The sequence below is a fragment of the Peromyscus leucopus genome, unplaced genomic scaffold, assembly GCF_004664715.2.
Source record: "Peromyscus leucopus breed LL Stock unplaced genomic scaffold, UCI_PerLeu_2.1 scaffold_753, whole genome shotgun sequence".
NCBI lineage: Eukaryota > Metazoa > Chordata > Mammalia > Rodentia > Cricetidae > Peromyscus > Peromyscus leucopus.
In genome coordinates this window covers 107,742-135,428 of record NW_023505677.1, presented here as the reverse complement: position 1 = coordinate 135,428, position 27,687 = coordinate 107,742, and the positions used below count along the sequence as shown (strand labels likewise).

Sequence of the window (27,687 nt, the reverse complement as noted above, 5' to 3'; positions counted from 1 at the left end):
TACTCAAAAGACACACTTTCTACTAATATTTTAATTAACTTCATGAAGTAAGTTTAAAGTAAATTAGGATATTATGATGAATGAATTTACGAAATTCTGCCTTTATGATTATAAAGAACATTTTTCAGTAAACTATACATATCTGACACCTACTATTCAAATTTGAACATGTGTTTTAAAAGCAAGGAATACACATGGTACACAAATTTACATTAGGTAGGATAGAATTTGATTTGATTCTACTGCAGTGAAAAATATAGCTAGCATATGACTATGTGCTAAAATAATTTCTCATTTTCCTGATTTTCATCATTCAGATGAGAAAGCACGAGTTAAATATTGTTAATAAGAAGCAATCCGTAGTTGAACCTTTTTTGTTATATACCATGAATTAGCAGTTGCACTTTACTGTGAGTTCTAGACTGCCCACAACTCATATCATAAAATTAAAACAGGAGAAAGGAAACATTTGAGTGTCTGTAAACTAACCTACTGCTTCCAGCTTCATGGCTTATAAGTACTTTATGTGCTATTTAATACTCGAAAAGCAGTAAAAAAGTATTATGTTACTTTGTTTTTGTTTTTTTTTTTTATCTCCATGCTTTCCCTTTGGAAAATACTGAATTTTTGTTAAAGATTTAAGTCTAAGTAAGTGGATGAAGCATTTGACTGGCATGGTGAATGTGCATTAGGGCACTTTACTGGGAGACCTAAGGTGTCACCGATGTAGACAGCTTTCTAGAAATGAAGAAACACTAAGTGTGGTTGACTTTCCTGCCTAGCTCCATGTGTCTTCCCTTCAACTAAGGAGGCCAGTGTAATTTAGGATATCTGCAACTCTTTTAATTGCTAAATAGTAACCTAAACTCACAGACTTTATGAGTGAGCCACAATGTTCATATTTTATATGATGTTTGAGTTAGGAAATCATTACAACCTAAAGGAAAAAGAATAATTATATGGTAGTATTTAAACTTAGAAGTATTTGTTAAATGTCTGACAAGAATGAAGCTCCAGCTGTCTCAGAGTGGAAGCCAAGAAAGATAAAAGTGCTGACGTTTGTTTTCAGAATCTTCTTATTTGCTTGTTAATGTTTATCTTCTAGTTTACGTCATTGTAATTCATATTTAAAATATTTTTTAACTTATGAAAGGCTTTTTAAAATAAGGGACATGATATACAAAAAAGAATTTAAAATCTTGTGAGAAAAAATTTGCACTCAAATATTCCTTTGTGAATGCCCCCTTCCATGACCTGACTTGTTTTTTAGAACTGTTTTGTCAGGAATAGAGCTTTGTGTTGGAACGTTGTCTGCTAACTAATTTTCAAAGTTGCTGTACAGCCTGATCAGAATGTAGACTCATTTCTGGAGACATAGGCATTATCTCTAAAAAGAAAAAACTGTTCCTACTTCAAATTCAACCACAAAATTGACAATTGAGTTTTTAATCTGAGAATAACTAATTTTATATCTTAAATTATTTTTCTTACAGCTTCTTTCTTTTATTTTGTTCAAGAATGACCTGAGATTGTGTGTACTCCTTAGATTTCTATTTACTATTCACGAATAAAATAATATTTAAACTTAGCCTTCTGACATGTTAGCAAAATTCAGTTCTGCCAGTTTTTAAGAAATAAGAATTTTATTTTCAGTGACTTAAAAGTGAAGCTGACTATTTTCCCCTGATATTTCTTCCTCTGTGCTGAACTTGAGATCCCATGGAGAGTTTTAAACTAAGTTATTAAGAAAATAAACCCATTTTAAGAATTCGCAGGAAATGTGTGATATTCATCAGTATGTCCTCACTGTCGGCAGCTGAGATGGCTGAGAGGTTTTTGCGATCTAATTGATCTATTGCGCATGTCCCTCCTAGGTTTACAGGACGTGCTGCTATTTGCATAAGGCCCTGGGCAAGGTTCTTTTTCGCATTGATTGCCCTGTCCAAGGCTGCCTGATGTGTTCTTGAATCGATCACTTTGTCTTTTCCTTGGAAGACAGTGTAACAGAGGGTTCATCCCAAACATTCTAGGGAGAAGGTAAAACTTACCTGCAGGTGTCTCGATTTTATTCCAAGAAGTATAGGCCTTTTTTATGAGGATAAGATAGCTTTTCCTCCTCTGAACTTGAAAGTTTTTGCAATTTGCAACTGTGGACTAGATTATGTTTGAAAAAGAAAATTGTCAGACTTTATACCAGTTATGTTGTGCTATTTTTGTTTGCCAGTGTATTTTGATTCCACCTTAAAGCCATTTTCTTTAATCAAGAATGTCCCAAACCTGGACATAAGCTAAGTTGACTGGTTTTTGCAGAAAAATACCCTTTGTCTTAGTTCAAGAGGAGTGTGTATTGCTTTATGAATCTAGGAAACTAAGGACCGTTGTTTGTCCCAACTGGGAGTCCATGCTCTGCACTGGCTTTCCTGACCCTGCTTGGCACTCAGCACTGGCAGTGTTCACATGGCTCATGGACACCTGCCTCACAGACTGGAAGAGGACCCACGCATCAGTCATTGATAGGATACCTTTCCTATCCTAACTTGACAACACAAGTCTTCAAGCCGGTTTATGAAAAACTGAACAGTGAATGCTATGTAACCTGCTAATTTTTGTTATTTGCAAGTCTTTAAGTCAACATTTATATTGCCTGCCCAACAACATATTTGTCTATATAGTTAATCATCCAAAAAAATGCCCATTACCTCCAAACCTATTTACAATGGATTGGGAACTGACAAGATAAATGTGAGGCTCTGTCAGAATCAGGGCACTGTATTCCTGCAGACCATGCTGTCTCCTCAGAGCCGGTAGAGTTTCTATGGGAGGTTAATGTGAGCACAGTGAAAATGTGTCATGGCTGAACTTAATTCTTTTGCTGTTGATGATTAAACTCTGATGCTGAAAATCCTTGATGATTTTAGAAATCAATGCTTAGCTTTCTAAAATAGAAATAACTTTTTTATGCTGTTTTATTTTCATTAAATGGGTCATTGTTTCTCTATGCTGTTAAAATAATTGAAATTAAAAACTTAAAAGATAAAATAGGTATCAGAAATACCACTCAGCCATAATAATTCTACTTTAATAATTGTTTTGTACACTTTGATGATAAAATATTAGAGATCCCATTGTTAAACTGTCATTATTATTTTAAGATGCCCTGTAAAAATTATACCATTAAAGAGACATACACATGAATCCTATGATATTTATCCAGTCAATATCTATAAATAGAATTATTGTTCATATAAACTACATATATTAGGAAATGTGAACTTACATTGAAAAATAAGATTTATGTGTTATTGGAGTTTAACAAGAATACTTTAAATTCATAATCATTTTGTTACACATAAGTCATAAAGTATAAAAGAAATTTATAAAGTAGTGTAATTGTGCTTTGATCATTTAATCATACAATCATTAATGTAGTTTGGTAGTTTGAGGAAAACTTTTATAAAAATGCCAAATGAAAGACATAAAAATATTAAACTGGAAAACCATCTCAACTCTTTAAAACAGCTTTTCAAAACTGAATCCAATTTGTGGAAACAGAAATTACCTTGCAGCTTTTTTGTTCAAAGCATCTCAGGTACAATTGTAGGTTTCAGAAATGCAATGATAAAGTGTTTGTACATTTTTGCCAAGTAAAATAGAATGTGCACCATCTTGCATAATTCACTTGCCTCTGGTGATTAAACTTGCACAGCTGAATGAATGAATGTGTAGCTTGAGCTTCCTTCAATATGAATACGCCATGAGTGGAAGGGAACTCTTACCTCTGAAGTCCTAAGAGTCAATGTGCTTAATCTGTGATCAAAACAAGCTAATTCTGATGCTGAGGAGTACCTCTCCTTAGACATTTAAAAAAAAAATGGTGTGTACACCCAACAGCTTTATGGGGCTTCCTATAAACTTCTTTGGGGCTGACCAACCCCAGAATCCAAGTCATCAGGAGCAGCTACAAAGAGCTGCAAGTATGTACATGAACTAAGGAGATTTTGTCATATAATTTGTTTAAAATTACTTTATAACTTCTTCCATGTTTAAAACCACATACTTAATTTCTTTATGAACCTAAATGGAAAAATGTTACTCAATATTTGATACTTAAAACTGATATTTTAATGTGAACTATGTTTTTAATACCATATGTGAAAGTTCTAGTTTTTAAGGTCATAAGAAAAACAAACATTAAAACCTTCAGTTTAAAAAGATATAATATAGTTTCTGTGAAATTATTAGTTTCATGAGAAATAAAAAAATAAGCTAAGAAAGTATACATTAGCAGAGGTTGAGCGAGGAGGCCCTGGAGGACAGGATGGTCATTAAGAACAAAGTATAATGTATTTATATGTATATATATGTATATTATATCCATATATGTATATATGAATATAATCTAACAAAACTCATTACTTTGTGTGGTAACTTAGAACTTAATTTAAAAACACAAAAATTACATAACTTCTGAATAATATGATATTTTACTACCTTTTATTACTATTTCTTATCCCTTTCCATTGGTTAATAAGCAAACTGTATCTTTTTGTTGGTAAATATGAGATGGTCAGAATGCTGTGTATGTCTTTAGTAAAGAAATTCTATCTGAAGACTAGTAAGTGCTTTGCATAGTATTTGTTCTTTCCATTGTGGAATCATCTATGAAAATGTTCTATAGTTTAATCATCATGAATGAAACTGTTGGTATATTAAGAGCTGTTGATTTTATTTTTGCTCAGTCATTTGTTACATAGTTGTTAATCATCTAAGTATATGGAAATTCTTTTCAAATAATTTGTACCTATCTATATGAAGAATTGAGTAATTGGAAATTTGGATAAATATAAATACAATAAGGAAATGCCTTCTTTTGAAATTATATGTTGTTTTATTTTTCCACTTAGAAGAATTTTATAAGACTCCTATCATTGGTAGTTGTTTCTAACCCACATGCCAAAAAAAATTATATTTGATAATTTTATAGAGGCTTTTGGAAGCTAAAGGTGAATGTTCATGTTTTAAAAACGGACCTTCTTTGGTGCCTGCTTATGTATTTTTCCAGTCTTTTATCTAGTTGTTACAGAAAGAAAGAAACTGTAATCATGAGCTGTGAAAGCAGACAGCAGAGCAAGTGCATGGATTGTGGACCTTGTCCTTTCCAGTCCTTTGACCTTGGAGGGGTGCTGAGATCCCGCTCACTCCTGCACAGCTGTGTAGGAGGCTAGCTCACACTCCGCAGCCCTGTGGTTCTCTTTTCACACCGCAGGCGCAGGCCAGCTTGCCTTGCCCTTTTTTGACAGCAGGCACATCATGCGTATGAATATTTCATCCTACATCCCTTAAACCAATACACACAAAACTGTTCTGGGGTAAATTAAAAAGCTCCTAATGTTTATCTCCAAAAGCATGTCTTAGTGATATTAGCCTATAGAACTCTACTATTTTTTCTTGGGTACTGCAGATTTAATATAGGCAACTAATATGGTTGGTAGAAATCTCACATCACTTGAAAATCAACAATAATAGTTGAATGAGAAATGGAAACTGTAAATGCCTGTGAAAATAAATCTTTATAACAAACGTAAAGGACTGTAACAGGTTTCTATGTGTAATGTTTTAGCTTGTTTAACAGTTGCAAGAACTCACTTGCTTAGTGGCAATTGCAGCCGCCCAGCGTTCAAGTGTAATGTGCGGACAGAAGCCTTTATGCTACCTGCTCATTTACTATTCACTATCACCTGTCTAAGCAGGTGGCTCTTGGTACTGATAAATGATAAAATTCCATTTCCTGAGGAGAATTTTATAAGGAAGCTCATAATTTTTAATTCAGCAGAAATTTATATTAATATAACTAGTGTAAAAAAATCTGCTTTTGTTTTATTTTCTTCTGAGCTTTTGTTAAATGGTGTTATAAGAAGGGATTTTTGCTGTTGTTCCCCGAGATTTCTAATAGTCTTAGCAAAGGTAAACTTTTTTTAAAGTAGCATTAGGTATTTTAGAACATTTTTCTAAATTTAGGACACTGAAGCTTCCATTTCTGTCTTAGCCAAGATTGTGATAAAGGTTTTAAATGTTCACCTACTTTTAAATATTTTTGTGGACATTTTGTATATAAAGGCCTTATAAAGTAGTGCATCTTCACCAACCTTGTCTTAAAAAACAGCAAATGAAATGCACGTAGGACTATTCATAAAAGCATAATTATGTTTCTTGCTTTTTAAACTGTAAAACTATTAGTATGTGCATTATTGTTCTATGTTGAAAAGTAATTCAAGAGTAAATTCTTATACAATGAATGCTTTCAATAGCATTGAACCTTTCTTTGCCCGTATTATTTTTCTTTTGCAAATAAAATTATGCGATAGTTTTCCTTTGTTTTTCATCAGTAGTGTCTTTGAGATGTAACATCCATTCCTCCTGCCTCACTTCTGTTTCTGTGAGACTTTTGTTTGCATGTGTGCTTTCCTTTTGCCGCCATTTATTGTTTTTATTTAGTTACTGATAGATAAAGTAGCTCAGACACTGAAAAGCTGGTTTCATCTACTACTACAGTGCCACTCTCTCCATACTTTATTGGCCTTTAAATACAACTTTTAAGTTTTTCCATACATTAAATTCATCAGAAAATATATCCCAACTTAAATTCCATAAAAATGCTAGTTATATTATATATTCTTGCAATAATAGATGTAATTTATGTATTTAAAGTTCAGTATTAAGTATTCAGAATAACACAGTAAAAGTTACAGCATGTTCGGCCTCTGCTCAGTTCAGCTGTTCTCCCCTCACCACCAACAGACAATGCTACAGATTTAATTGCATCTTGGGATGGGCCTGAAACCTTTCCAGTTCATCGTGGCCATTCCACTGCAGTCATTTAGGCCCTGCTGCCTGTGCTGTGTTCCCAGCAGTGCCTAGTGGATGCATTCACAGTGGGTGATCTGGCCTGCTAACACTTGATTCATGCATGGCCTCTTCTTCTGGTGGAAGTTTGTTCCCCTGGTTTCCTAGAATGTTAAAGTCATCTTGACTGGGTCAGTGTGTATACAATGGTGTGTGTGTGTGTGTGTGTGTGTGTGTGTGTGTGTGTGTGTGTGTGTGTGTGTTTGCACATACACATGTGTACCTCTTCACACACATTCCTGGGCAAATTCATACATAGTAAATTATTGGTGTACCTTTGTATATAAAATAGGGATTGTGAATAATGATGAATTTGTAACGTATCACATATGTAATTTTAATACTTCAGCTTACACTTGCAACTTACTTTTAGCTCCTATTGTCTGTAGTTATGGACACTAGGGGGCACTGCTTATCCTCAGTTATGTCTTTCTCCAGGAAATTAGAAATATTCAGCTGATTGCTTTGCTCTTACTTTAATTAACAATTGAATTTAGAGAGCTGTGCGATGTTTGAGGCTTTGTTATTTTCATTTTATTTCTAATACTGATATATAGTGATCACAGGAAGGAGAGCTATTGATTCTCACAAATAAATACAGTCTCAAGTATCCCATACAGTAACTTCTTTTTTCCCACTGGAAATGTCATTCTTGGCAAAACCAGAAGGGCAAGTTTGCCCAGCGATGAGGTTTAGATCCCTTGCCAGCTGTGCTTCTAGGGAGCGAGTGTGAGAGAAAGCATTCAAAAGTTAGTGTGATTCGTTTGGATAAAGGTCAAGAGAATGATACACAAAGGATTTGAGTGATGAGCACAAATGGCATGATTTGCACTTTGGCTTATATAAATTTATTTTAGTTATCCTATTTGTTATTTTTAGCATGTGCTCAGTAGTGACTTGTGGCCTTTTGAAACTATTTTAAGCATTATCTAATCTGCTATTTCAGCTGATTACTTAAAGTGAGTAAAGTGATGTGCTACCTTTCATAATTATAACATGCTAATGCTGTGGTGCCTACATGAAAGAAAATTAAGCAACATAGTTAACTGAAGGTTTCTCCTAAGGACATTAATGCCATTTTTGTGTTTCATCTACTATATGCTTTAAAAGTAAAACTCTCTCCTTTCTCTCCCAATCTTCCCTCCTCCAAATATAGAAGGCTTTTAGAATATAGAAAACCCTTCCATCCTGCTCTGCTAATGAACTTGATCTATCACAGAACTGGTAACATGTCATATTTTTCTCTGGCCATATTTTATGTGTATGACATTCCAATCATCTTGTATTTTTATTGATAAAAGATGCTGACTTTTTAATATAAGAGGTTAGAATAAAGTTTTCTTGCATATGTTAATGTTTTCTGACACATTTGGTATTATGACAAAAAAGAGACTCTTAATATACTTAAAATTTGTCAGAATACCAGTAGAATATTGGAATATGAATAAGTGGACAATTTTAACTAAAATTGCTTAGCTTTGTAGCATCCCAGATTAGGTTTTTCTAAAATAAATACTCTAATAAATTATTTTAAAACATCTATAAAAAGATGCATATTTACATTGCCTTAGATTCATTTTTCATGCTTTAATTTCACAGAGTGGTTTCTTTTGAATTTTTAAAAATTTTTAAAATGTTTCTTGGTGTTATTGTGTATATGTATACTGTTGGGCAGGGCGAGTGGAGGTCGTGCTTGTGGAGGTCAGAGGGCGACTTTATGGAGTTGGTGTCTCCTTCCACTGCACATGGACTCCAGGGATCCAAGTTGGCTCTTCAGGCTTGCCCAACAACCACTTTATCTGATGAGTGTTCTCTCCAGCAACTAAGTGTGTATTGAATAACACATATTTCACAGTATATCAGTTGCTAACTTTTATAATTTCTAAAAAAAAAAAAGCTCAGATTTAATACGCAGTTCAGAGAGAAATGTTGTGTATCATTTTCTTTTCCTAATTTCTTCCATATTGCATCATAAGAGCATTAAGCAGTACAGGTTCATCTGTGACCTTTGGTAATGGATCTGTCACTGAAAACAGCTACCACCTAGCTATACCTCATCAGTTCATAAGCAAAGTGCTGGTTAGTCAATACAGGGCAGTTTTTGCTATATTCGATATTTTATAATGTGAAATGTTATTTTCTGGTACTATCTACAAGTGATCAGATACCAGCCCATTTAGAATAGGTTTTTTTTTAATTCCTTCTATCAGGATGTTGCTTTTGGCTATAAAAAGTTAGTTTCAGATCCTGATGTACTTGCATTAATTTTTGAGAGGTTGGCTGGGTATAGAACAGCAAAGAATAACATGAACATCACATTGTGCTGTGGCTAATCGTTTATTACCTCAAGCCAGAGACACAGTGTTAGTGTGAAGGCTTCAGCATGTCAGTAGAAAAGATGGGAAGTGACACTAACGGTCTTAGAGACAGCTTCCTGAGGTTCCTCAAGGAGGAGAAACCCAGAGAGCATGGAGACAACCGTGGTGCTACAGAACGGGAAACCGTTTATTTTCCACAGTCTGGACATCGTGGGAGTTTTATGTTTAGAATAAATGACTCTCTTGAATAACAGACCACATCTTTTTTCCAGACACTTTGCTTCAGAATGGGAAAGCTCACTGCAGTGTTATCTGTTCAGAGCCATACGTGTTCTCTGAAAACATATGACTGCCGTGTTCGTCAGCTGGGATGTTTGCTGTGATTCACCAGTAAATTTGAATAATTTGACATAATTTCTGACAAAGATGAATGTTTCCATGTTCATTTCCATAGTAAGGCAGTGTCTACATGAAGAAACCATTTGACTGACTTGACCTGCCAAATTGATCAGAAAAAGAACAAAAACAACAGCTATTCAGTCCACAGAATGAAAGTGGTTTATGTGTTTAGACCGCCTTGGTGGCCTGTCAACCCACAACTTGCATAGAAGTAAATCACTATGGAGCTGCAATGTTATTGGGAAGCAGAGTGCTGGGCTGTGTTATCAGGAATGAGAGGCCCATGTGCTCTCAGATAGGACACTTTGGTATAGCATGAAGCAGAGACCTCATCCCTTTTGGGACTTGACATTTGATCCTAATGTTAGTCCTTGTCACACACAGGTGACACCTAGGTTGTTGCACCTATTGTCTCTACTGAACAAACAACAATTGGATAATTTCTTCTGTCCTTGACAGTCTTTCATTCTTTTCTCCTGTGTGAGGTTATGGACAGCTATGTCATTATTAATACTTAAATTGGTCTCAGCAACTCATATGTTAACTTATAAATTCATTTGGACTATAGGAGACACCGTTACACCACATTCATAACGATCAGAATGTAAATTTTAGAACAGTAGGCTCTAACCCACCCACTCCAGCTAATAAAATGTGCCTTCAACATTAAATTACCTCCTAGAAATTTTAATTCAATTACTGGAAAATTCAGCACTAAGTTTATTGTCCTTTTTGTTTAAGGAATGGGACTCATAGATGACAGTGTGTGCTGACGACTGTGTGGGAAGAGACGGGCGGGGCGCAGAGAGGCTCTGCTTTGCCTGACAGCTCAGTGACGGAAAGTAGTACGGTAGATTTCATCGGGACACCACAGTCAGGAGTGGGGTGGAGCTCTGTTAGGATGGCTTAGGCGAGAACTCAGAAGCACTGTGTTTGTCCCTGTGCTGTTTCCTGTACGTGCTCTTTCATAGTTGCTAGTGGATCTCCATTGCATGATTTGTCTGGTTGTGACGAACTTTCCCTCAGCCACTTTTACTCTCTTTTCCATCCAGTTTGCCTTGAACTCCTCTAGAATGCAATTCACTCTCTTCTTCAATCACAGGTTTTGTTGCTGTGTAGCCTCCATTGTTTTCATATATATGTGCCTAGAAGGACAACTTGGAAGTTGTCCAGCAGTGTGCTACTTTCCTTGCGTACTGTTATGTGTTTGGTAATTTTTCTCTGGAAGCATTTCTCTTGTTCATATATATCTACAGTGTGTCTTGAGTCTCATCATATAAAATCTATGTGTAATTCTGTTTTGTATATTGCCTTTTACATTATTAACTGTAAAAATAGTGTAAGAATTTCAGCTTGCACTACTGTCAATCTGGTACCTTTTATGAACTGCTTAAAAATTCTAAAAATGTAAATGAAGTAATTAACCTGATATGAAGCAATGACATATAATTGACTTTCTAAATTAGTGAACTACTGACTCTTTATTATATCGTTGCTGTTTTATAGGATTTCATATCGGCTAAATTGGCTACTTAACAAAAGGTGTGATGTAACAAAATCTTGCCTCATATCACAATTCATGCAGACACTTATTAAATATCTTATACTGTGTAAGCTAAGTACTATGTTTATTTTAAATTATTGCTGTGTGATTATTTCAGGCTCATGGATTTGCAGCAAAGTTTCATAGTAGTAGGATAGAGGCTGCAAATCATGGACTCAACTGGTAGAATGCCACCACTGTGTGTGTGTGTGTGTGTGTGTGTGTGTGTGAGAGAGAGAGAGAGAGAGAGAGAGAGAGAGAGAGAATTAAGGAAGGACACATAAAGGCAAATGGAGCTTTAAACTGTCCCAGAGAAGAGTTCTCCTGTGCCCGGCATCACCTTCCTCAGTGGCACTTCTCAGTGCACCTGGACATCGGATCTGTCATCAGATGTCTAAATGAGCGCTTCAGGGTCCTCTCTCCCTTTAGTGAGCTGAAGCTCTGCTCTGGTGTTTTCCATTAGGGTGGATATCGATAGAGGACACTTAGTGTGCAATGACTCTTGTTTATGGTTCACTGGTGTATGAACTCAGAGATGTTCTGTTACTAATGTAGTGCGTGTGCATGTTCACTGTCTAGGAAATGATGTGTAGCCATATACCTGTAAGGAAACAGCTACTTTTAACCCAGTCTCATCTTTCTCCTACCCAGCTTTCATAGGGTATCTGTAAAAAATAAAGTTCCTGAAAGCCCTGTTTCAAAATGTAATATTCCAAATGTTTATTTCTGCAGAATTGTGTTTTAAAACCCCTTCTTTAAAAATTGTCCTATACATGTTGATCAGTGTGGTGTACATTTATTTATTTATTTATTTATTTATTTTTTTGGTTTTTCGAGACAGGGTTTCTCTGTGTAGCTTTGCGCCTTTCCTGGAACTCACTTGGTAGCCCAGGCTGGCCTCGAACTCACAGAGATCCGCCTGCCTCTGCCTCCTGAGTGCTGGGATTAAAGGCGTGCGCCACCACCGCCCGGCCGTACATTTATTTTTTATAAGAAACTCTAGTTTTATTTTTAATGACATATGTAAAATTTAAATCTGAGCAATTTCACAGCTATTGCCTCTTTTTTTTTCTTTTATTGAAAATAGATTTTTTTCATACAGTATACTGTGGTTTCCCTTCCTTTATTCCTCCAGTTCCTCCCCACCTTCCACCCATCTGAGCCACACCCTTTCTGTTTTCCTTAGAAAACAAACAGGCGTGTCGGGAATAAATCCAAATAACTCCAAATATGACCAAGGAACAAAACAAGAAAAAGAACCCCAAAAAAGCATAAGAAACCCACAGATTCATTCACTCAGGAATCCCATAAAACCCCAAACTGGAAGACATGATATATACACAAAGGACCTGCAAGGCAGAAAAAATAAAATAAACAGCCCTGACATAGCTTTATGAGACAAAGAGCCTACAAAGATGCCGCTGAGTCCATTTTGTGTTGACCATCTACTGCTGGGCATGGGCTCCACCGCTTAAATGGTGTTTCTAAGTAGTTGATTGAATAAAAATGTCTTATAGAAACAGTGTTTGCTTGAATGTTGAAACAGAAACAGAAGTCTTGGGTATTTAATGTAAGTTCCTAGGTAGTGCAGCCATCTAGAGACCCTTGTTCAAATATTTTCAAATAGTACATGAAGCCAGTTACTTACAGTTACAATACTGTCTTTTACCCATCTAAAAATGGTTGTCAGCCTGTAATTTTTTTTTACAGTAACTATAATAATTCACACTTGATCAGCATATCCTAATTTAAGAACATTCAAGGACTTTGATTTAGCTGATCAGGAGCTGCCCCCCCCCATATATACAGACCATATCAGTACCACCATTTTACTTGTGAAAATCAGAGCCTACATTGAAGAAAAGTGATCAAATGAAGATACCTTGAATTTCTAGAAGCAAAAAGTTAGAAACATTTGAAAACACAGAGCAACTGTGTTCCAGAAATGAGTCAAATGTTTGTGTCTTTAGTTCACAGCTTTACAAAGCACAGTTTTGTTTTATCCATATAAGAAGGCCAAAATTTGAAAAGCTCGCTGATTGCTCTTCAGTGACACCTCTCAGACCATGTGTTGTCACCCTAAAGCTTGATCTTGTCTCAGAACATGTGGAATAGTGATTTTTCTGTACTTCATTTGAAGTTAAGATTACTTTGTACCTAAGTCCACTCAAGTTTGAAGTCACATCTAGCTTGGCCTTTAATGTCCGTGTGATAAACTGTGCTTTACCTGACCCACATTCCATGGGAAATTTTGAAAATCCAGTCATTCCCACTGGACTTACAGAATACAATTTGAAATTTAGGTTTGCTTTCAGCGGTCAATACTTGTAGTTTTTTGAGGGTTTTTTGTTGTTGTTGTTTTGGTTTTTTTTTTTTTTTCATGATCTCTAGCTGGGGAATAATGAAAAATTTAGTGAGATAATATGTGTGAGACTGTGAAATGATTTAAATCTAAGAGAAATCTATTTGGTCTGTTAGACATTCACAATATAAATCATAATTTGATTATAGAATGCACAAGTCAGAGAGTAGAGTGTTGGGCACACTAGAAAGGCAGTTTCGGCTTAGTCAGACTGCAAGCAGAAGCTGGGCTTTCTCTCCTGCTGTGGTGGACTTGCATTCCAATTGGGAGTTCCCTGCCCAGCTCTTAGGACTGTCTGCTACATCAGGATCCCATGAGTCACTTGGACCCAAAGATGGAATCATATGGGACACTAAAGACCGAGCTGTCTGGACGCAACTTTGGAGAACACTGAAGGACCCCTGATTTAGACCCACCCTAGAGTTGTACATGGATATTACTGGACCTTCAGTATCCTCCCCACCCCCACTGCCCATCATGTCATTCTTTACTCTTCATCGTCTGTTAATTATAGAACTGTCTTTCACAGCTATCTTGCATGCTAGATACTGAGAGATACAATATGTAATGTAAAACGTTTCTAAGTCTTCAAACAAGATATATCTCTAGCTTCCTAAGCACCCTTCCATGATGTAGTTCATTTCTTTAAACACACACCCTTCCACAAATAACTTTTGAGAAATCATTGTGTGTTAGTATGTTATGTTCTAATCAGTGGGTTACAAATAAGAATGTGGTGTTGGCAAAATGTGAACTTGACCTCTAAGAACCTACATTTTAGCAGGAAAGAGGCAGTAAGCAAATGATTTTCCAATATTGTAAATATTTCAGAAAAGAAAATCTAGGCTATAATGTGCAACAATAAGGACATAGGATTGAGAGTCAAGTGGTGTAGCCATGCCATGTACTGTGTGAACATGGGAAAATTACTTAATTTTCCTTGCCATCAATTTCCTTATATATAAAACAAGTGTACAATCTCTCAACTACCAGCCTACTTAAAAAATACTTGTTCTAAATACAGAGACCCACAACCAGACATTATGCAGATAATGACAGACCTTGAAAAATTCAGTCTCCACCAAATCACTCCCCTCAGGGCTCAGAGAACCCTGCAGAAGAGGAGGCAGAAAGAGTATAAGAGCCAGGGAGATGGAGGAAGCCAGGAGAACAAGGCCCTCTATGTCACCATGATCAAAGCTCATATGAACTCAAAGAGACTGGAGCAGCATGCACAGGCCTGCATGGGTCTGCACCAGGTCCATCGCGTCTGTATTCTAACTTCCAGTTTCATGTTTTTATGGTGTTCCTGAGTGCGCAAATGAGTGGGTCTGTTTGTGCCTTTTCTTGTGCTCTTTCCCCCTTTTTTTTGGCGAATTCCAATGTATTAGCTTTCGTTTTGTCTTGCTATATTTTTATTTTATTATTGTCTCTTAGAAGCCTGTTTGTTTTCTAAGGAGAGACAGAAAGGGGGTGGATCTGGATGGGATGGAATGTGGAGAGAAACTGGGATGAGTAGAGGAAGGGGAAACTGTAATCAGGATATATTGTGCGAGAATGGAAAAATCTATTTTCATTGAAAAAATTCCATGGTATACATGTAATTTACCACTTATTAAACATTAAAGAAAATTTCCACACTGAAAATAAATATTTCTGTGAAATTAGACATATGTATGTATATAGTCAGTTAATGGCCTATACAGGACATACATGGATCCATTTCCCTCCTAAATTGTGAACTCTTACTACAGGTCAGAAAACATATATTACAACAGTTTATAAATGAGAATACGATTTTCTCTGTTCATGCCATATCACAGAATTTATAGTTGTTAAAGTATATTTAAAACAATATAGGTAATAAGAATCTTGCTTTATATTTTTGTTGCATTATTATTTATTTTTTGTCCATGTATATGTGTGTGTGGGTGTGCATGTGCCATACATATGATTATACATGGAGGTCAAGGGACAACTTGTGGGGATCAGCTTTTTCCTTTTGTGGGTCCCAGGGCTTGAACTCAGGTCATCAGACTCAGAAGCAGGTTTATATATTCTTTCTCTCTCTCTCTCTCTCTTTTTTTTTTTTTTCCCGAGACATGGTTTCTCTGTGTAGCTTTGCACCTTTCCTGGGACTCATTTTGTAGCCCAGGCTGGCCTCGAACTCACAGAGATCCGCCTACCTCTGCCTCCCAGAGTGCTGGGATTAAAGGTGTACACTACCACCGCCCAGCAAGGAAAGCTTTTTTTTTTTTTTTTTTTTTTTGAGACAGGGTTTCTCCGTGTAGCTTTGGAGCCTGTCATGGATCTCGCTCTGTAGTCCAGGCTGGCCTCAAACTCACAGAGATCCGCCTGGCTCTGCCTCCCTAGTGCTGGGATTAAAGGCGTGCACCACCACCGCCCGGCAGGTTTATATATTCTTGAAGGAAGAAAATCTCATTCCTTTATCTTCTGTTTTCCAAATGAACAGACTATATGTAATGCAGTCCACCTTCATGATTGGAACTCTGTTCCCAGTGAATATTCCCTACCACTCTTCAATTATAGCAATTTTTTTTTTGCTGCAGATTCTCAAACCATTGAATATATGGTGATTCTTGAGTACTTACATACTAATAAGTACTTATTAGTGTGCCCAAGTGTTTCTAGAAGAAATCAATCAACAAAAGCTCAGAACTGGTTTTAACTGGATATTATAAATATGAAGTAATTTGTGTCAAAATTACTTAGTATCAAATATATCCATAAACTTGTAATTAATATATCATTTTTAATCCCAACTACACCATTTAAATGTCTCTCTTGCTAAGGCTGCCTTATACTTGGAGGTTGACAGTGTTTATTTCTTATAACATGTCTTTTTCATATACATTCATTATAATTGCCAAATCCATGTTTTATAATATCTTGCCTTCTATGGTCTATCTTATAAAATCAAACCTCTTTCTCAAATAAGCCATTGTGAGCATTTCTTAAACTATTTACTTAGTACTGACATTCTTTTTTTCCTACAGTTTAATTGACTCTGATATAAGAGATGCTGGCTGGCTGTCTTCTTGGTTCATAGAGTATGTTTTCAGTTACTGTCTTTTCCTTTCACATCATGTAGTTTTGTAAGTGCTCATCCTCTCTTTCAACTCCCAGACCATGCTGCCTGTTTTCCCTTCCTTTACCTCCCTTACCCGTGTCTTTTTCTGCTTGCAGAGGCCTGCCCATGGCAGCATGGTGAGGCAGGAAAGGAAAAGGAAGTTATTGCTGCTCTCTTCTGACGGCCTGCAATAATAAATCACAGTTTACCATTCCCTATCTGTGGCTGGAGACTTATCTTCATAAATGCCTGTGACCCAAAAAGCTTCAGTTTACAGGCCCTTCCCTTGGTGTCCTTGCCTGTGGAGAACTTTTCCTTCCTGAAATTAGACAAAGGTTGCAAGAATTGGAGCTAGAACTTCAAAGCACAGGAAAAAAGAATGTTGTCTTATCCTGTTGCTGTAGTGGAGACCCAGCTGGCCATGTTTACCTAACCAGGGGGTGAGACTGCCTGTCCATCCGTGAGGGGCTCTGCAAGCACTGAGGCGTGCTCTTAGCTTTGAATTTAGGAGCCTTTTTAAAATACTTGTCCTTCATTTTTCTACATGGCTTCTTTTCTTTTTAAAGAGTTTCACACAAGCACAAAATGTGTTTTGATCAAATCTACCCTCCATTCCCTCCTTTCAGTTTCTTCCCTTCCCCACCATCCCACCAATATTCCCTCTCAATTTCATGTGTTCTTGTTTTAAAACCCACCAAGTCCTGTTAACTATGTAAGCTTGGAGCATATACTTAAATTATTAATCATTCAACAGAATGAGAATCACTTTTAGTGTCTGTGCTATAATACAGTGACCAAGTTAGCTTCTGTCCAGGCCAGAACACTTGCTTAGTGAAAAGAGTGATAATGTTTACAATAGTTTAACAGATCCGCTCCAGTCTGCCCGGTGCAACTGGAAATGTATGGCCATCCTGTCTATACCAAATGATTGCTCTTAAAAACGTGTTAGCAAGCCCAAATCACTGTATACATTTGAAGAGATGGGAATACAGATTGATAGAGCAGTTTTCTGACCCTTCAAAATTTTCCTCTCTCAGCATGAATTTTGTTGTCAAAGAAGAGTACGTTGATACCATATCTCAAAGGAATTGTGCACTAAAAAACATGGAAATGAAAGTGAGAGTAGAGGTCATTAATAGCTGGTGTCATATCCACCATAAAGTGCCTCGTCCTCCGTTTGCTTGGGAGGTAACTACTACTGTAATTCTCATTTGAGGGTTTCAACAAGAACTAGAAAAACTTCAAGACTTCGCAGCTCCTCTGCTGCCTGCTCTTAACTCTAACACTATACCACCTTCCTCTGGACATACTTGAAATCTCAGGGCTTATCCTAAGAAAATTGGAGCTACACTTCGTATCAAAAAAATCGAAGGATTCTTTTTCCCTGGCTTAGCGGTGCTGCATGTGTGGCCACACTTCTTTGCCGTCTCCAGTCTTCTGGAAAGGTCTCCCAAGCGTTAGGAAGGTAGAGTTGCCACGGTGCTGCCCAGCAGTGCTGCCCTCCCTTCCGGTGCATGGTGCTGTGGCTGCTCTCCTACTCTGATTTTAGGATTTTAAGGAAACATAATAATTAGCACTTCCTACCACTGACCCATGCCATTATAGCAGTATTGCCTCACCGGCATCAAGGAAAGATGTTTTGGAACCGAGTGTTGGTCATTAAATGCATTTGTAGGGAATGGGGCATGGGACAGTTTGTGCCGCACACCTGCATAGACCACCTGGTGTGTGCTCAGTGTCCTGTCTGCTGCTGCTTTTCCTCCTGTAACAGTCAAGATGGTGCTGTAATGGAAGTACGTTTATCATCTCTGTTGATATACTCTCATAGTAAAAATTGAAGCACTGAAAAGAAGTCAAAATCATTTATTTAAGGTATCTTTCCTGGGATTGCCTGAAGCAAGTATCTGATCCAGGGAATCTAACTCTAAAGTCCTTAAATTTAAATTATGAACACTTCTTATGTGATAACTTTATTCCATAAAAATAGGAAATGCATATTTGAAGTGTGAACTGTGAGAGCTAAGTGTGATTTTGGTCTGATTTCCTGCTGGACAGCTTTGTCTTCACATTTCATCTACTGAAATTTGTTGTGTCTCATTATCATCACCAGAAGAGCCAGCACCCTGGAGGACAGAGTAAAAATGTGATGCTAGAGAGAGAGATTTGTGTTGTATGTTACTGGGTTAGGCTTAACCAAAAGAAGGAAGAAAGAGAAGTTGTCTCTGCCACTGACATAACAGAAAAGATTGCCAAATCTAATGCTGGCTGATTGGCACATTGGTACCCAGCATGGAATGCTGTTTGATAGGGACTATCCAGGCAGAGTGTAAGGGATGGGAGAGGGTTGTGGGAAATGTTGGTGCTTATCGAACCATATACCAGCTCTCTTCAAGAAGAAACACTGTGCAGAGGTACAGTGAAAGGTTGAATGGTACTAGCTCTTACTACTCTTCGCACTTTGGAAACTGCTTAATCTGAATTCTTAACCAGTGGATCTCTAGAGGGAGCTAATCTATTTATATACACGTTTCTTTAAAAGATACCACGAAGCTCAGCTGTGCTACTAACCAGAACAGTGATGTATCTATGCTCACGCAGTAGTCATGGCCATTGGGTTTATAAACTACAGTCATGTCAGAGCCTAATCTGAAGGAACATGCATTGTTTGATTTCCTTTCAGAATACTGTTTCCTGTACAAGACATTCACATGCTGTAACCCTCTGTACATATGTGTAACACATGTCATAATGTAAAATAATGCATGTATTTTCTGACAGAAGACTTAACATATTTCCCTCATGTTTAAAACATTCTCTATAAAAATGTAGATATGCCCTGCACATGCATGCACACACCCCTACACCCAACCCATAATGGCCTCTTTCAGGATGTCTCTTGGGTTTTTAAACATGAGGACAAGTAAATAGCCTGAAGGCCAGAAATTCAGGAAGTAAAATCATGACTTCTTTTATGTTAGAGTGAAGCCATTCCAGTTCAGAACCCCCTTCTTTAGGTAGAGTACCCTTTGGGGGTTATTTAATTCCCAAAATCTGAGACCCAGAAAAATTTGCTAAAGACTTCACAGCAGGACATCCTTAAGGCGTCAACTTCTTCCTGCTTCAAATAAAAATCAAGACATGTCTTTCCCTTAATTTAATTTAAATTACATCAATTTTTTCATTTCTTTGATTCTTTGACAGTTTCATACATGTATATAATGAATTTAAGTAGTTTTCATTCCCAGTTCCTTCTCTAATTTTTCTTCCTCTTCTGCTGAAATTGTTCTTCCCAAGTCCCCTCATACTTTCATGGCTTCTACGTGTGTGACACATTAAGTTTCATTAAAGTCACATGCACAGGTTATGGGACGGAGATTATCTACTGGAGCATGGGCAGCTTATCAGTGGCTACACTGCTAAAGAATATGGCAACCTTCCCCAGCAACTCTGAACTATTCCCTAATCTCTCAGGGGAGGCCTCTCCCCATCTGTCAAGTGTTGCTGGGTCTAGACTTCACAGCTTCAGTGACCCCATGAATGCAGTGGTCAGGGCACAGTGTTTCGGGTTCTTTTCTGGGGGTGGGGAGCTCATTGTGAAGCTCCAGAAGAATGAAATCTGGAGGAAAGTCTAAATTTAACCATACTGAAGGGAGACTGAACCTTTAGAATGGTGTGAAGCATCTAGATTTGGCCGAGAACTTATTAAAAGAATGTCAGATACATCAGTAAGAGCTTTTGGGGGACATGGTGAAGTCAGTTAGGTGTCAGGAAAGGCCTGCATGACTGCTGGAAGAAGACAGCAGCCCTGCAGAGAGGCCAGGCCTGTGTGGAGAGAACTAGGGTAATGGCTTCTGACCAGGGCCCACTGCTCTTCATCCTGCCTCATGATCTTCTAGGCCCATCAGTCTGACCGTGGTTGCTTAAGACTTCAAAACTTACCTTGGAAGAAGAAGCAAGACAAATGAGTTCCCCATTTCATTTCAGCCCCATCAAAAATGTGACTAATATGAACCCAAATACAGATGGCATATGCTTTTGACCCATTCAAAGTACTTGGTACTGAGTGGATTAAATTTTTGTTAGACTAGGAACATATAAAATTATGGTAATATTTTATTTGTGCTGAAATGTGATTTTATTTGTATGTTAAGAAATTAAGTTGCCTGGGATCAGAGGTCATAGCCATTAAGCAGAAGTCTGGCAGTGGTAGCATGCGCCCTTAGTCCACTCACATGGCAGGCAGAGTCTGTGTGTTCAAGGACACAGCCATCATGGTGACACGCACCTTTAATCCAAGTACCAACCATAGAGACTGGAGGTCTGTATAGACAGGCAGTGATGAGAAAGTCACATGGTTGGGTTTACCCAATGAGAAAGCAGAACAGAAAGACAATAAAAATACACACAGGAAGTAGGTCTCTTGCTCAGGGGGAAGGATGCAGCTGCAGCGAGGGGTAAGAAGGTGGTCTTAGCTCTTGGCTACTGCTCTCTGATCTTTGGGCTTTTAACTCTGCATTTGGCTCTATGTTTCTTATCTAATAAGACCGTTTAGAATTACATCTACACAAAATAGTGAATGTGAAAGCAGATTAATTTATATTGAACCTGAATTGAAAGAAATATAAGGAGATTACTGGGTAGAATTAAGAAGGGGAAAATCAAGTGATAGGATAAAATACCTTATACACTAACATCAATTTAGTTTATAAAAATAATTTCCTTTTAATCTATACATTATTTAGTTCAGAACTGTAAATTTTAAACACTCTTGATTTTGAGGGTTTTTTTTTTAAATTGAAACTGGTTCTTATCTTGGCATGTTTGTTGGTTTTTCAAAATTCCTTACTTATTTGGAGTCATTTTTAAAATTATTTTTTAAACCCCAAATGCTGTTGAAGAGTTAATCATTATTTATTTATGACAATAACCTCATAATTTGCTAAAAAAGTATCCATTGTGATATCTATGCGTTCACACATATATGTATTTGTATATGTGTGTGGATGTATGCATGCAACAGTGCACATCTTCTATCAAGCCACAGTTGTCTTGTCTTAATACCTATGAGTTCTGTGACCATTTTCTTCTTTTTATTGAGAATTTTTTTTCATTCATTTTACACACCAATCAAATATCTCCGTGTTCCCTCCTTCACTCCTGAACCTCCCCCTCTCAACCCACCCCTTCCCCCACACACAAAAGAAAGCAAGGCCTCCCATGGGGAGGCACATCCAGTAGAGGCAAGTCCAAGCTCTTGCCCCTGCCTCAAGGCTGCAAGAGGGTGTCCCATCATAGGTAGTGGGCTCCAAAATGTCTGATCATGCACCAGGATGGATTCTGATCCTTCTGCCAGCCCCCCCCCAAGCAAGTCAAGCTACACAACTGTCTCACCATGCAGGGGCCTAGTCCAGTCCATGCAGGCTCCACAGCCATTGATCCAACTTACATGAGTTCCTACTAGTTTGATTTGGTTATCTCTGCATGTTTCCCCATCATGATCTTGTTGCTCTTGCTCATAGAATCTGTCTTCTCTGTCTTTGGCTGGACTCCTGGAGCTCTCTCCCTGGTGTTTGGTTATGAATCTCTGCATCTGCCTCCATCAGTTATTACAGAAAAGCTCTGTAATGACAGTTAAGGTATTCACTGATCTGGTCACTGGGGCAAGCCAGTTCAGTTCAGGCACCCTCTCCACTATTTCTAGTCCAAGCTGTGGTCATCCTTGGGGATTCCTGGCAACTTCCCTAGCACACCGGGATCCCCATGATGTCTCCCTCTTCATGGTAATCTCTCTCATTGCTCTCCCCTCCATTCCTGTTCCAGCTTGACCATCCATTCCGCTTATGTTCTCATCCCCCATCCCCTACTCTCCATTGCCCACCTCTTACCCCCAGTTTACTCATGGAGATCTCATCTGTTTACCCTTTCCCGGGTGCTCCATGGGTCCCTCTTTGGATTTTTCTTTTTAGCTAGCTTCTCTGGAGTTGTGGGTTGTTGCTGTGACCATTTTCTTAACAGGTCTCAGACTGTTTCATTATCATTTTAGGTGAACAACATGTTTAACATAAACTTAAGTAGTATTTATGAATAAAATGGGAAATAAATCAACAATCCTTACTAATTAATATATTATTTGCTTTAAAATTTATTGGATAATTTTCAGATATAAATATTATACACATAAAAATACCGATTGTAAGTTTACCATTCATTGTAGTGAGTAGAGGAAGCCTTGAATGTGTGAACTCATGAATGGATGTGTATTGTTGACATGTTCCTCAGACCCATTAGAGATCAGCAAAGCCTGCCCTCTGCATGAAGCATAGAGGGGCGGCAAAGTCTGAGTGAAATGTTGATAGTATGTGCAGAAATGTCCGCTGTGGCTTTCTCTCCTCAGATGTTTGCGGCTGGGACTGCTCTGCTGCAGAGACCACTCCTGGCAAGAGATTGGCTAAGCCTGCCTTCATAGCTCAGCTTTCACTGTCCACGCATCTGTCATTTCTGTGCTCCCTCCCCGCCCTGTCAGGTTACTCTCTGGGGCTGTGTAAGGACATGGCAGTGCATAAGAACTAAGCCATGGAACTTTAGGATGTTAACTATATGAATTATCATACTCTTGATCACTTCTGTTCAGTGACGTTGATACAACCTGAAATGGATAGCATTGTTTCTTTCCGAAAGACGGTTATAGATGTTAAATGGATCTTAAGTGTGATTGTCTTAGGGGATCACTTAGTAAGTACCCATAGTTCATTCAAGAATATGTGGAGACTGTGATTGCAGAGCCTTGCCATTTTTAGAGACTCACAGACCCATTGAGAATCTCATGGAAGCTAAGGATCACTCCCCAGAAAAGTACTCATATGAAAATAAAATTACAGTGTACACATGTATGGATTTTAATTAAATACCAGTATTTCCATCTTAGATGGGCATGTAGAACTTCAGTGATATGTCTGTTTCCTTTTCAGATTTCTGGACTTCCCAACACATTACTGTGTTATAAATGATGACCTATCATTTGTTTTCCTGTCCAGCTGTGCTCCACCCATCCTTTGTTTACTATATTCTTTCTAAGATCTGTGAGTTCTGAAACGTCTCTGATGGAGTCTCCTAGAAAGTCGTCTCCACTCTACTTCAGTGTTTTCCCAGCTCACACCGTTGGGCACTGAAGCAGGTGGGCAGCTGAAGGGGAGGGAGACTGAAGCTGGCCAGCAGTGCCGACCAAGTGCTGCCTTTGGACACAAGTGCAGCCACATGGAGCCCCCATCGGAGTCGGATTGCAGCCATGTTGAGACGAAGAAATAGATACTGCCTAAAGAATCAAATATTGAGATTTGACATAGGGTTCATATGTGAATTTCTCTTTAAGATCTTCAGGAATTTGACCATTCTACATTTCTAAATGTGAATATCAGATTGATTTAAACTGCAAAGCAGATTTTTACAGACCTGTATGGCTGTGTCGTTTGGGGCTATACTATGATGAAATGGAGGGTGGCACGTGAGCATGTCAGGTGTGTGAAGTGTCTGCCTGATGGATGGTCTCGGCTCACTCATCTAACGACTGCATTATCCAGTTTGTAGAATTTCAACCCACAGACATTTAGCGTTTGCACTGAGTCCTTATCCTGTTCATGTTTAGTTTTTTATTCTCTTACGAGATTAGGGTCTTCAGATAAAACCTTAAGTAAATCTGCATGTGTAGCAACAACAACAATAAACCCAGGTCAAAAATTTTGAGCATACCAGAAAGGGTATTTTTTTTGTTTTTGGTTTTCGAGACAGGGTTTCTCTCGTAGTTTTGCGCCCTTTCCTGGAGCTCACTTGGTAGCCCAGCTGCCTCGAACTCACAGAGATCCGCCTGCCTCTGCCTCCCGAGTGCTGGGATTAAAGGCATGCACCCACCACCGCCCGGCCAGAAAAGGGTATTCTTAAATGTGACCTTATCAAATTCTTTAGCTCTCTTTGTGTTTTCATGTTTAGGAAATAAGAGTAAGGTCATAAAATTTCATCCTTAGCCAGATGTATTCACTATTGTGTGATTTTTTTTTAATTATCTGATGTTGATGCACTGTTTTATATCTGCCAATAGTGTGAGTGAAAAATTAAGAAGTAGCATACTTGTTAGTAATAATGAAGTATTTAACTGGATTGTTATATGATTTAAGCCTTTAAGACACTGCTAATTCAGGGGGTGTTTTTCTGTAAGACTATGGTATTGCATATGAATATTAATTTTAGTATTTTGTTGCTATAGGAAATATAGGCACACCAAAATACAAAAGATTTAGGTGCAAAAATGCTGCTGAGGTAAAGATGCTTTTATGTAATTTTCATTAATAGGTATGAAATGCAGAGTTTAATATGAGGGAGGATTGATTTTGAGATATTAGTTCAGAATATGGGAGAGAGTCTTCTGTCTGGACTTGTAGCTTACAGCGTGAGCTTTCTTTACTGTTCACAGTTCTCTGTTTTGTTAAAGTACACTATTATGTTTTTGATGGACAGTTCATGCGAATTAGCAGCAAATGATGGAGAAGCAGTAACTGCCCTTTTTCATCAGTGTGGGGACACCAGTGGACAGCACAGCATTGTGACAGAGCACCGGCTTTAGTTTTTGTTATGTTTTCTTACGTTTTAATATGCCGAATCAGGCAGTCCAGTATTCACAGATTGAAATAGCTTTTGCTTCATTTGATATACAATTTTTACTTTTCCATTTCTTATTTGGCCTGCCACTGATGAAGTAGTCAGTGTCTCAAGCCAGGCAAATTCCTTCTTTCCAGAAGATAGTAAATTTCATAAATATAAACATTGTGTAGGTAGAAGTTAAAAATGTAATAGTTTGCCAACATAACAAAACATATCAGAAAGCAAAATAGTATCAATAGACTGAAAGAGAATAGTTTTTGGGGGAGTATCAAAATCACCAGGAATTGCAGGCCGTGGTAAAGAGCAGGCCAGTTAAATTGGAGAACTAAAACAAGGCACCTTTCTTCACCAGTGCCACTGCTTGAAAATGAGGAGAGTGAGCCCCAGGTGCCGACTTCCCTGAAGCCCTGAAGTAGGAAGTGATGGAAGAAATTGATAAAGAAACCCTCAGGATCCCCTGTGATCCCTTTAATCCTTGAATTGTCAAGCCACATGGAAAATAATAGAGCTATGTCCTTCCAAGACTTAAGTGGTATTAGCTTTTTGAAAGAAAATGTTGGCCTTTTCATATCCATGGACAAGAATAGGATATGTATTCAAATAGAAAAGAGTAACTTTGAGCCAAAGATGCATGTCTCTTTTTATTTTTAATATAGTATTGTCTATGACTAAGCAGCCTCTATCAGGAAGAAAAATTAGAGTCTATGTTTTATTTTTCTTTTTTAAAACAGATGATTCAACGAGAAGCAGATGTAAAAAGTAAGGTGACTGCTGTGGCATTGACAGACTCTGTTCACAATGTGTGGCATCAAGAAGCTGGCAAAACCATCCGAGAATGGATGAGAGAGGTGAGGCATGGTTCTGTTCAGTGCTGAGATGAATGGACATGAGCCTTTGTGTCTGGAGTCCCCACCAACTTATATTGCCTCCCACCCTACATTCTCTAGAGACAGAATATTGAGATAGAATAAAAAGTCTAGATACAGTTAGGATAATAAAAGAAATGTTTTAGAAGAACAAAACTTTTGAAAGCATCCATTCTGCCCACTACTGAATAGAATATTACGTATGTATACAGTATGCATTAGACTTTTAGCTGAAAGAGGGCTTGATGTTATGATTCATATTCCCTACTGTTTAATTTTTCTGGCTGTTTAGAACTGTAGCTACTTAATTTCCAGAAAGAAGTTTCATGTAATTGCTCTTGTCCTTTCCTTCTGAAAATGTGATCAGGATGTGCCACAATGAAATTGATTGGCTCAATACTGCCTGTTGGGGTAGAAGCAGTCAAAAGCTGAATGGAGATTGTTAGAGATGCTTGAGCTGGCCATGGCCCCGCCTCCATCTAGGGAAGCTGCTTACTGCATGTCCCTGCTGAGTCTGAAAACTACAAGGATCTATCCAAAGTGGCCCGTGTCTTTTTGCAAAATCTACAGTTTGTTATTGTCCACTGATCCTATTACAGACGTCGATCTGTTTATATTTTTACCTTGCTGATTTAATATAAGAATTTACATTATACTCTCAGTCATATATCAGTAGTGGTCATATACGTCAGTAATATCTCAGCTATACTTATATCCTGTCCTTTCCTTAGAAAGTTCTTAAAGTCAATCTGAGTGACAAATGCTCACACACCACTTACACTGTGCACACACGCACGCACGCACGCACACGTTACATAAACCCACACACAAAAAGGTTAAAATATTTGGAAAATATCCTTGCTCCTAACAAACATGTCTAGCTATGGAAGAGATGCCCCTTGTTTGATTAACCATCTTACCAAAGGCTGCCTTACATTTGGAAGTAAGACAGTGCTAGCAATTGCTTAGTCAGTCCTACAGTAGAGACTGCTGAAGCCGTGACTCCGGTGATTTCATAGGCCACAAATGAATGTGATATGTTGTTTTATAATTAAGCAGTTACTATAAGGCTCTTAAATATTTCAAACCTATCAATTTAGCAAACAACAGACTAAAAATTATACTTGTATTTTATTTAATTTTAAATACCATTTTCTCTTAAGAAGGATCAGATTTAAATCCCTTTAACAAAACCTTCTCAGATGAAAGACCAAAAATGGATGCTAAGCCGTGAGGAAGGGTCAAAAGTGCCTGGAGGGGCCCTTAATGGAACTTCTCTAGTGAGGTCCTCATACTGTTGATGATGAGTGTGCGACATGCCCTGACCCCAAAGTCTGTAGCCAAGCCAGAAATACAGTTCTACCAATGATCAGGACCCTTCCTGATACCCTTCGACTCTGAGTGTAGCCTGTCTTAGTTAGGGTTTCTGTTGTTGTGAGGAAAAACCATGACCATGGCAACTCTTATAAAGGAAAACATTTAATTGAGGTGGAGCCTTACAGTTTCAGAGGTTTAGTCATTATCATCATTGCGGGGAGCATGTGGTATAGACA

At 37.8% G+C, this 27,687-nt stretch overlaps 1 long non-coding RNA gene across 1 annotated transcript in view; it reads left to right on the top strand.

Moving 5' to 3' along the window:
• The window catches only part of LOC119086131, a 52,507-nt gene that overhangs the window by 21,068 nt on the left and 3,752 nt on the right, over positions 1–27,687 (top strand). Inside the window, exon 2 of the long non-coding RNA XR_005090692.1 lies at positions 26,000–26,116. This is a non-coding gene — a long non-coding RNA (uncharacterized LOC119086131). The remainder of the gene's footprint in view (positions 1–25,999; positions 26,117–27,687) is intronic.